We start from the raw sequence: 12,649 nt of genomic DNA on the forward strand, positions 1-12,649 counted from the left end.
AACTAGTTATTAAATGTGATTTGAGAATTTGGAGCATTTGAGTTCAATGGAGAACTTGGAACTCAAATGGTTGTAACAACGGAAAATTTAAAACAAAATTTTTCATTTCTTAAAATATATTTCCATCACATAAGTCATCAAAATCCAATGTATCATGTCATAATACAATCATATAAATCCCAAGATCATAAATCTTCCATCAGTGTGTACAGATCACGCCGGCGCCTTCCCACGGTCCACGCTAGTACCTGAAACACATATCACAAAATCTGTAAGCATAACTGCTTAGTGAGTTCCTCAAAATACAACCTACACACGTACGCCTTTCCAGGCTCTGACCTTCCGGTCCATGTATCTCAGGGGACTTCCGTCCCGACTAGGTAGACCTTCCGGTCCTACCCACGCCAACCTTACGGTCCACATTACAACGCCTTCCGGCCCATAACATAATGCCTTCCGGCCCATATCAAGCATATCATACATGGCACATATAACAATTAACTTATCACATATAACACATATATCTCATATCATATCCGACCTTCCGGTCACACAATCAACCCTTTCGGGTATAGTATAGTGAGAAGACTCACCTCGAGTATCTCGATAACTCGCGAATCCTGGAAATCACTCGTGCTCGATCCACCGAGCTATAATCCTCCTATAACGTCATATGTCTCATAATTAACACTTTTACCACTAAGGTTGACTACCCCTATCAAGTCAACACTGGTTAACTCTGGTCAACGGTCAAGGGTCAACTTTGACCGGACTCGGCGAGTGCACTAGGGCGAATCGGCGAGTCTATACGTATCCACCAACTCTCTTAGGATTCTCTTTTGACACGTCGAGTACTCCCCTGACTCGACGGGTTCCACCTGGCATGAATCGTGGGGCCACCACGACTCAACTCGCCGAGTCTAAAGAGCAACTCGGCGAGTCCCAGCTCGACTCAGTCCACCTGTCAACCCTCTCTAACTCTCCCTGACTCACTGAGTCAACTCATAACTCGGCTGGACCACTCACTGAGTGGTCAAGGACAATCTTCATGCTACTCGCCCATTCTGTTCTTCAGACTCGGCGAGTCCATGCCATGCATCAACTCAAACTTGCTTCTGAGGTCAGATCCGATCCAACAATTCATAGATCTGGCCCTCCTAAGCTTATTCATCACGTAAAGTTCATGTCTTGGTGCTCATAACACATTCCATGGCTCATAAATGGTGTTTTGACCTTAAGCATAAAGATCCCAATCCAAAACCCCCATGGATCTATAAAAAGTTGGGACAAAGGGACACTCTGGACCTCCAAGGGTCAAGATCCAGAACCTAAGTCACTAAAGGGACCAAGGAAGCACTAGATCTAGCCACAAAAGGCTCAATAAGCCTTAAATCAATATAAACATCAACATAACAGAGAATAGCTCGAAGGTAGTACCTCAAATGTGATGTTCTGGACCTCAAATCTTCAGGAAGTGGCTCCTCTTGATTCCCTTAGCTATTGCTTCCTTTTCCTTGCAATGTAACACCTCCAATGTCAATAATGGCTCCTTGCTTTGCTCCAAACGCTCAAACTCGCTAGGGTTTCACTCAGGGGGCTGGTGGGTACAAATGACGGCCTTAAGGCCCTTTAAATAGGTCCCAAACCCGAGAAATTAGGGTTTCATTAAACAGCACGGACTCGCCGAGTCCATACCCTGGACTCGCCGAGTCCAGGCGCGAACCCGCGTGCAGAACCGCGATCCTACTCGGCGAGTCTGAGCTCCAACTCGTCGAGTCCCCTCACAAAACACCAAAAACATAAAGCATAAAAGATACCTGGAAATCCGGGCTGTTACAACTCTCCCCCACTAGAACTAGACTTCGTCCTCGAAGTCTCACCCTTAAAATAGCTCCGGATGCTGCTCACGCATCTCACGCTCTAGCTCCCAGGTCATCTCTAATCCCTTCCGGTGTTGCCACTGAACCAACACCAGGGGTACCTCCTTGTTCCTCAGAACCTTGATTTTCCGATCTCTGATGGCCACTGGTCTCTCGGCATAATTCAGGCTCGCATCCACCTGAATATCCTCTAATGGAACCACTGCCGACTCATCGGCTATACACTTCCTCAGCTGCGACACATGAAAAGTGTCGTGAATCTGCCCCAACTCTGCTGGCAAATCCAAACGATAGGCTACCCGGCCTACCCTCGCGATCACACGGAATGGACCAATATACCGGGGCCCCAACTTGCCCCTCTTCCTGAATCGAATCACTCCTTTCCAAGGAGAGACCTTCAGGAGAACAAAGTTGTCGACCTGAAACTCAAGCTCGGACCGGCGTCTGTCTGCATAACTCTTCTGTCGGCTCTGAGTGGTCAACAACCTCTGTCTAACCTGCTGAATCTGCTCTGCCGTCTGAATCACGATCTCTGTACTGCCCATCACTCTCTGCCCAACCTCTCCCCAACAAATGGGGGTCCGACATCTCCTCCCGTACAACAGCTCAAAGGGTGGCATACCAATGCTCGAATGATGGCTATTGTTGTAGGAAAACTCTGCCAAGGGTAAATACGCATCCCAGCTACCCCCGAAATCCAACACACATGCTCGAAGCATGTCCTCAAGCGTCTGAATCGTCCGTTCACTCTGACCGTCTGTCTGGGGATGATATGCGGTACTAAAATGCAGTCTAGTACCCAACTCCTCATGAAATTTCTTCCAGAATCTGGAAGTGAAACGCACATCACGATCTGAAACAATCGAGATCGGCACCCCATGCCGAGATACCACTTCCCTCACATACACCTCCGCCAATTTCTCTGCTGAAGAACTCTCACTGATGGCAAGGAAGTGAGCGCTCTTCGTCAACCTGTCCACAATCACCCAAATTGCATCAACTCCTCTGGCAGTCCTTGGCAATTTGGTGATGAAATCCATGGTGATCTGTTCCCACTTCCACTCGGGAACCTCCAATGGCTGCAACTTGCCATGCGGCCTCTGGTGCTCGGCCTTAACCCTACGGCAGGTCAAGCACCTCTCAACAAACCATGCGACGTCCCTCTTCATACAGGGCCACCAATACTCCTTTCTCAAATCCAAATACATCTTTGTGGCCCCCGGATGGATCGAAAATTTCGACCGATGAGCCTCCTCCATCAAAGTGGTACGCGTTCCTCTCATAAACGGCACCCAGATACGCCCCTGAAATGTCATAAGCCCTCGACCATCCGTAACGAATCCTGATACCAAACCAACAACCCGTTCCCTCTTCTGCATCTCAGGTTGCACAGCCTCGGCCTGTGCCCCACGAATAGCATCTAAAATCGGGGTCATCACCGTCAACCTCATACAAATATCTCGGATCGGGGCGCTTTCCGCCCTACGGCTCAACGCGTCGGCTACCATATTAGCCTTACCCAGGTGGTACAGGATCTCACAGTCGTAATCCTTTACCACATCCAACCATCTCCTCTGCCGCATATTCAGGTTTGGCTGATCCATCAAGTACTTCAGACTCTTGTGGTCCGTGTAGATGGTACACCGAACCCCATAAAGATAATGCCGCCAGATCTTGAGGGCAAACACCACAGCCCCCAATTCCAGGTCATGGGTGGGATATCTCGACTCATGAGGCTTCAACTGCCTCGAAGCATACGCTATCACATGCCCCCTCTACATAAGCACCGCCCCTAATCCCGATATAGAGGCATCACAGTACACCACAAAATCCTCCATCCCTTCCGGGAGTGCAAGCACTGGAGCCTCGCACAATTTCTGACGAAGGGTCTCGAATGAGGACTACTGCTCCGGTCCCCACGAATATGCAACACCCTTCCGGGTCAACCTAGTAAGTGGCATGGCGATCTTGGAGAAATCCTTTATAAACTTGCGATAATATCCAGCCAAACCCAGAAAGCTCCTGATCTCGGTGGGCGATCTCGGCACTTCCCATCTCATCACCGCCTCTATCTTGGCCGGATCGACCAAAATCCCTTTCTGGTTAACGAGGTACCCTAGGAACTGGACCTCTCGTAACCAGAAATCACACTTGGAGAATTTGGCATACAGCCTCTCCGATATCAGAACTTCAAGAATCCCCCTCAAATGCTCCTCGTGCTGCTCCCTAGACCTTGAATATACCAGAATATCATCAATGAATACGATCACCAACCGATCCAGCATCGGCCTGCACACCCTGTTCATGAGATCCATGAACGCAGTTGGGGCATTGGTGAGCCCAAAAGGCATCACCACAAACTCATAATGTCCATAACGAGTTCTGAAAGCAGTCTTCTGAATATCTTCATCCCGAACCCTCATCTGATGATAACCCGACCTCAAGTCTATCTTGGAGAACCAAGATGCCCCCTGCAACTGATCGAACAGATCGTTGATCCTAGGTAACAGATACCGGTTCTTAACCGTCAACTTGTTCAACTCCCGGTAATCGATACACATCCGGTGTCAACCATCCTTTTTCTTGACGAACAAAATCGGCGCTCCCCAAGGTGAGTTACTCGGTCGGATAAACCCCTTCCCAACAGCTCCTGAAGCTGCAAGGATAACTCCTGCATTTCCGGTGGAGCGAGACGATAAGGCGCCTTGGCGATGGGCGCCGCTCCCGGAACTAAATCGATAAGGAACTCCACTTGCCTTTCCAGAGGCACACTTGGTAACTCTTCGGGGAACACATCCGAAAACTCGCGTACAACAGGAACGTCATCAACTGAATTGGGCCTCCCCGCGGCCACTCGAGTATCCGTCACGTAGGCTATGAATCCTTTGCAGCCCTGCTGCAAACTCTGCCTCGCCCTGGCAGCCGAACAAAACGCCGACCCACACCGGGTCCTCTCGCCATGCACCGTAAGCACTCCCCCACTAGGGTCTCGAATTGTCACCCGCTGTCTCTCGCAGTCAATAACTGCCCCAAACTTACTCAACCAGTCCATGCCCACGATAACGCAGACATCCCCCATCGTTATAGGAACCAAGTCTATAGGGAATTCGACACCGAAAATCTCGAGCACACATCCTCGAATCACGTCTGCGGCATATATCACTTTCTCATCAGCTATGGAAACCCTCAAAGGTCGACTCATCACTTCCTGATCACTACCGAGATGCTGACTAAAAGCCAGAGATACGAAAGACCGACTCGCACCCGAGTCAAATAATACTAAAGCAGGTACAAAATTCACAAGAAAAGTACCTACGCATAACATGACATAAGCACAACATCTCATAAAAGAATAATAAATACATGAAAGAATACATACCAGCCACAACATCAGGCGCCGCGCGGACCTCCTCCGCAGTCAACTGGAACGCTCTCCCGCGAGCCCTCGAGGCCTCGGCCTTCACTGGTCGAGTCTCAGCAGCCCTAGCAGCAGGTGCGGATCCCTGGAGAAGCTGAGGGCACTCGGCCTTCCGATGGCCGGTCTGGTTGCAATGAAAGCAAACCATAAACCCCTTGGGGCAATCCCTAGCAATGTGCCCCTCCTTGCCACACTTGTAGCAAGCACCTGATCGACAAATCCCCTCGTGTCCCTTGCCGCACTTTCCGCAAGTGCGGCCCTTCTGACCTCCCGTCCTCGAATCGGCAGACTTAGTCCGCTTAGCTGTCGGCTGAGACTGAGTCGGCCGCCGATCCACCCGTTGAGACTCGGCCTCCCTAGCCTGGGTCTCCAACTCGATCTCGCGCTTCCTGGCATTCGCCTGAAGCTCAGCAAAAGTCTGATATGTCGAGTTCGATACGAACTCCCGGATATCCCTCCTCAATACACACAAATACCGGCTCATCCGAGCCTGCTCCGTGGACACCTGCTCGGGGCAGAACATCGCCCTCTCATGAAACTTCCGCGTGATCACCGTGACAGAATCATTACCCTGCTTGAGGGTCAAGAACTCCTGAACCAACCGTTCCCTCTCCACCAGGGGAACGTACTCGTCTCTAAACATAGTGGTAAACCTCTCCCATGTCACAGCTGAAACCTCTGTCAGGGTGAAGTTCGCCGTCACGAACTTCCACCAATCCTTTGCTCCCAGGCGGAGCTGGTTCAAGGCGAACCGTACCCTCAGATGCTCCGGACATGAACAAGTGTAGAAGCATCCCTCGATATCAGCAATCCATCTCATTGCAACAATCGGATCCTGCGTCCCGTCAAACTCGGGTGGCTTTGTGTTGCTAAACTCCCGAAATAGCAACGAGTCACCTCCCTGTGGTCTGGCAGCGGCCACAGCTGCGGTAGCTGCAGCGGCTGCAGCCTCAGTCAACGCGGTGTACCGCTCATCAAATGTCTCCATCAGAGTGGTCTTAATAGACCCAAACATCTCCGGTATCTCAGCCCGGATCGCTGCAGCCACCTCCTCATGAATCATCTGACGAATCTCCTCGTCACTCATACTGCTCGTACTAGGTCTGTGGCGCGGTCCAACCATGATGCCTCTGAAATACAACATAGAAACATTAGAGACTCTATCGAGCATAATCATACTCGATAACTCAACCCTACTCAGTCTCCGATACCCAAGGATTCTTACTTGGGTTGCCCACTGACCCGGTGTCTTCGATAATACGGGCCCAATACTACCGACTTCACCGCATCAGCATTCACCCCAAGTCCTCCTCCCCAAACCCCGGATCATGAGTACTCTATTCTTGCCATGCACTAGCTACCCACTCGCTCTCGCAGCATCTCATAGCAACAGATTTCCCTAAACTAAGGCATCACAAATCAGGCCACTCTAGTCCTAATATGAATACCTAGTCTTCTAGCATGCATTTCGTATCTTATCATATCTCATAACACATATTGTAAGGGTATTTTGGGGATTTTACCGTTCGGGCGCTGGCTGATCGTACACACTGCTTCACTGCTTCAACCTTGGTTACCACAAAATCCTTTATAAAAAATTTCATGATTTTGTTTTTGAAAGATTCTCTCAAATCCTTGGTTTGAGTTCAGTTACGCCCGAAGGTATACCCGAATCCCTCAAACCAAGGCTCTGATACCAACTTGTAACAACGGAAAATTTAAAACAAAAAATTTTCATTTCTTAAAATATATTTCCATCACATAAGTCATCAAAATCCAATGTATCATGTCATAATACAATCATATAAATCCCAAGATCATAAATCTTCCATCAGTGTGTACAGATCACGCCGGCGCCTTCCCACGGTCCTCGCTAGTAACTGAAACACATATCACAAAATCTGTAAGCATAACTGCTTAGTGAGTTCCTCAAAATACAACCTACATACGTACGCCTTTCCAGGCCCTGACCTTCCGGTCCATGTATCTCAGGGAACTTCCGTCCCGACTAGGTAGACCTTCCGGTCCTACCCATGCCAACCTTACGGTCCACATTACAACGCCTTCCGGTCCATAACATATTCGCCTTCCGGCCCATAACATAATGCCTTCCGGCCCATATCAAGCATATCATACATGGCACATATAACAATTAACTTATCACATATAACACATATATCTCATATTATATCCGACCTTCCGGTCACACAATCAACCCTTCCGGGTATAGTATAGTGAGAAGACTCACCTCGAGTATCTCGATAACTCGCGAATCCTGGAAATCACTCGTGCTCGATCCTCCGAGCTATAATCCTCCTATAACATCATATGTCTCATAATTAACACTTTTACCACTAAGGTTGACTACCCCTATCAAGTCAACACTGGTCAACTCTGGTCAACGATCAAGGGTCAACTTTGACCGGACTCAGCGAGTGCACTAGGGTGACTCGGCGAGTCTATACGTATCCACCAACTCTCTTAGGATTCTCTTTTGACACGTCGACTACTCCCCTGACTCGACGGGTTCCACCTGGCATGAATCGTGGGGCCACCACGACTCAACTCGCCGAGTCTCAAGAGCAACTCGGCGAGTCCCAGCTCGACTCAGTCCACCTGTCAACCCTCTCTAACTCTCCCTGACTCACTGAGTCAACTCATAACTCGGATAGACCACTCACTGAGTGGTCAAGGACAATCTTCATGCTACTCGCCCAGTCTGTTCTTTAGACTCGGCGAGTCCATGCCATGCATCAACTCAAACTTGCTTCTGAGGTCAGATCCGCTCCAACAATTCATAGATCTGGCCCTCCTAAGCTTATTCATCACGTAAAGTTCATGTCTTGGTGCTCATAACACATTCCATGGCTCATAAATGGTGTTTTGACCTTAAGCATAAAGATCCCAATCCAAAACCCCTTGGATCTATAAAAAGTTGGGACAAAGGGACACTCTGGACCTCCAAGGGTCAAGATCCAGAACCTAAGTCACTAAAGGGACAAAGGAAGCACTAGATCTAGCCACAAAAGGCTCAATAAGCCTTAAATCAATATAAACATCAACATAACAGAGAATAGCTCGAAGGTAGTACCTCAAATGTGATGTTCTGGACCTCAAATCTTCAGGAAGTGGCTCCTCTTGATTCCCTTAGCTATTGCTTCCTTTTCCTTGCAATGTAACACCTCCAATGTCAATAATGGCTCCTTGCTTTGCTCCAAACGCTCAAACTTGCTAGGGTTTCACTCATGGGGCTGGTGGATACAAATGACGGCCTTAAGGCCCTTTAAATAGGTCCCAAACCCGAGAAATTAGGGTTTCATTAAATAGCGCGGACTCGCCGAGTCCAGGCGCGAACCCGCGTCGAGAACCGCGATCCTACTTGGCGATTCTGAGCTCCAACTCGCCGAGTCCCCTCACAAAACACCAAAAACATAAGCATAAAAGATACCTGGAAATCCGGGTTGTTACAGAGCACTTGTGTTCATGGAGCATGTAACAAAGGAACATATCATCTGAGAAGGGAATAGATCATCTGATAAAGAAACAGATCAAGTGTCAAAGGAATAAGGAGGCATGGAGCACCTAGAAGAGGTATGAAGCATCAGGGAGTGAAATGGAGCACCTTGGTGCATGAATGTGCCATCCATGATCAAGGAGCACCAATCTAGGAACAAGGTGCGCCATTTTTAAGCATGGTGTGCCATTTAGAGGGATGGTGCACCATTGGTGAACAAGGAGTGCCACTTGTGAAACAGATGTGTCACTTTGCAAGATGATGTGCCACTTTAGAAGGAGGATACACCACTTAGGTGGAAGGTACACTATGCATGGAGATGATGTGTCATCCCTTGCATAAGGTGTGCCATCTTGATGCACGGTGCGCCATCTTGGTGCAAGGTGCATCACTTGTGTCCTTGATAAGGCATGGTATCCCTTGACTAGCCATGAATGCTATGAAGTCCTCTATGACGCTCAAGATTGTTTAAGAATACTTAGAAGTTAAAGATGTTCAAGAAATACACCATGATGTGCCACTAGTGTTCATGACGCGCCACATATGCATCGTGATGCTCCACTATGGCTCATGGTACTCCATCATGTGCATTGTTGATGCTCATGTGTTGTATGAAATGGATGAATGTTCCAGAGGTTGTGGCATGGCGGATTGTGATTGGTTAAAATCTTTCATAGGCCTATAGGCCAATGGACTTGGCCCGTTAGGGTTTTAGGTTTGATCCCTTCAATGTAAATAGGGATGACTGCTAGTCATTTGAAGTATATTGTATTCTAGTGTGATAGGCGAATCTCTGGTGAATTTGTACTTGTAACCTCTGTTTGAGAGCTCATAAATAAAGAATACTCCCCTCCCTGCCCGTGGACGTAGGTCACCTTGACCAAACCATGTAAATACTTTGTCTTTTGTGCTATTGGTTTTTCTTGTTTTCTGATTTACTTCCTAACATAAAATAATGGATTAAGATGAGTGAGTAATCATAACTTGAAGTTATGGCTAGTAGTAAGAGAAATACTATTAGTTGGGAACAACCAAATACTATACTTGATTGTGAATGGTAGTAAGAGGAATACTATTAGTGAAGAGAGTTAAGGGTTATGACTGGTAATAAATAAAATACTATATGTAAGGATGAGTAAAGTCGGAGAGAGAACATACATTAAGAATATCTGATGACATATAAAATGCAAACTCCTTAGTTACACAAGTAGAGTTTAAGAGTTGTTGCATTTATATGTTCGTTGATTTAACCGAATTGTAGTAATATTTACTTTTGAGATTTGTCTTTGAGATATTAGCAATTGATGTAGGAATCAATATACTTTTCAATTGTAGAATGGTCTTTAATGGCCAAAGTTTAGAGATTTACAAATGTGTTTGAGATACATGCAAGATTGTGGTAAGAATATAGTAACCGACATGATAATTCGAGGCAATACTTAATTGGATTACTCTTATGATAGAGATAAATGACTAAGTTATTAGAGAAAGTTTAAAAGAAAATAAATTTAAAATACCTATGAGTATTATATGGTATAAGAAAAGAGTAAGAGTGTTTGAGACACTTAAAGATTATGTTTTGACTTGATAAAAGTCTTGTAATAAATGAGATTGTGACTTGAGAATCCAAAAAGAGACCTAGGTTGAGATATCCTTATTTACTTAGCGAAATTCTAGAGGACAAAATCATTTTAAGGAGGGGAAAACTTGTGTGTTGTGTGGGTCGTGTCATGTTGATTAGTTACTCCCACAAACAAGGGAAACTATAAAAAAAAATAGGGGAGGGGTAGTATGTAATTTTGTTCATACAACAGACATCATCCCTCCTATTCAATAATAATATATTTTTGGGTTTATTCAACCATCATAGTCTTATTTTGTACATCATTTGTTGACCAATAATTCCTATCGTACCGAGGGCCGGATTCATTAGAGATTTTTTTGTAAGAAAAGTAGTATTGGTTACAATAACAATACATCATACCCGAATTATATGTTTGTAACAATAACACATACAGGTTGAATCGACCACTTAACAAGCTTCAACATCTCACAACAAGCAATAATAATCCAAAAGGGATTTTCATTTCACTTTATATTTTCTTGAGTCCCAAATAGATACTATTATGAGAACATAACTGCAAGTACCTATTCACTCTATCAAACTCGCGAAGATTTATATTTTCTTTTTGTAAACTTACTAGTTTCCGTCAATGGTTTCTTAGTTTATAAAATTTCCTAATACATTAAAATGTAACAACGTAAATTTTCAAAAGAAAATTTTCATTTAAAATCATATAAATCCTCATGACATATTTTATTAAAATCACATTTGTTCAATTCACAAAACATAACTCCATGTTTTAGTAATTAATAATCCAGGATCCTCATAACTCTTTCTCTGGTGTGTACAATCAACCGGTGTCGTCCCGTGATCCTGAGAACCTGAAACACATAACACATAACACGGTAAGGACGAAGCTTAGTGAGCTCCCCAAGATACCACATAAAACACATATTAGCCACTCGAGGCTATAACTCTATGGACCCTCTGGTCCTAACTCTGTGGATCCTCTGGTCCTAACTTTGTGGACCTCTGGTCCTAACTCTGTAGAGCTTTCGGTCATAACTCTGTATACTCTAGAACACACACACAACATAAATCACATAGAAATAATGCAATGAATCACATCACATAAATAGCATACAAAATACTCTGTCACATAACTCTAATTACCACTCTAGGTAAAGTATAGTGAGAAGACTCACCTGGAAAGCAGAAAGCAGCTATCCTCACACTTGAATCTTGAACTCGCCACCGCCTAACACATCGGATGAATATCTCTTCTAATAACTCTTTTTCACGACTCGGATAATCGAAGGCGGTTCCTTCTCTTTCTAACTCTCTAAAGTGGGTAAAAGACCATTTTACCCTTCCAAGGCCTCTATTACTTATGTTGACCAAAACCCCAAAGTCAACAGAAGTCAAGCTAAAGTCAACAGTCCACATTTGACCCTACTCGTCAAGTGCACCCATTCGACTCATCGAGTCCCCTCGCATCAACTGAACTCTACCTAGGACTCACTCAGCTCGTCGAGTTGACTCCCAACTCGGCGAGCCAACACTGGGTTAAGACTACTCGGTCAAACCCACTACGACTCGTTGAGTCACCCATGGACTCGGCGAGTTAGCTCCCATAGATTTCTCATTCAGCCATTTGAGGTCAGATCTGCAACCCAAACTCATAGATCTAACCTCCTACTACCCAAAAGTCATGCAAAGGTCTGAACTTGAGGCTCATGCATGGTGTATTTTGCTCTATACACCATTTGGACTCCATTGAAGCTCCATAGCTTCAAAGCTCCAAGGTTACTCACTCATGGATGCCTACTTTCTGGATCTCTGGACCTCACAAGGTCCAGATCTACAATTGACTCGAAAAAGGGTTTGGATGCACCCAAATCCCCATCAATATGGATACAAGCCCAAATTTACAACCAAGGAAATCTACTCAAACACAAGGGAAGCAAGAGTTGTACCAGATCTAAAGCTTGAAATGAAGATGAGACTGATCCACCAACTCTCCTCTGAGACCCTTGCAACTCCCTTGATCTTCTTCTCAAAGAAATGACCTCCAAGAAGCCTATTTCCTCTCTAGCTCATAAATAACTCTAAGGTTTCTCTCAAGGGACGAAGACAGTGTTGGGAAGGGGCCAAGGAGGCTATAAGTGCCTTTAAATAGGTCCCAAACCCTGGAGATTAGGGTTTCTCTGCCCAGCACCTGCTCGGCGAGTCTCTCCTCGGACTCGTCGAGTCCACTCATTAAATCCACGGGA

This window comes from Lactuca serriola, chromosome 9 (assembly GCF_051521515.1).
Source record: "Lactuca serriola cultivar US96UC23 chromosome 9, Lser_US96UC23_V15, whole genome shotgun sequence".
Classification (NCBI taxonomy): domain Eukaryota; kingdom Viridiplantae; phylum Streptophyta; class Magnoliopsida; order Asterales; family Asteraceae; genus Lactuca; species Lactuca serriola.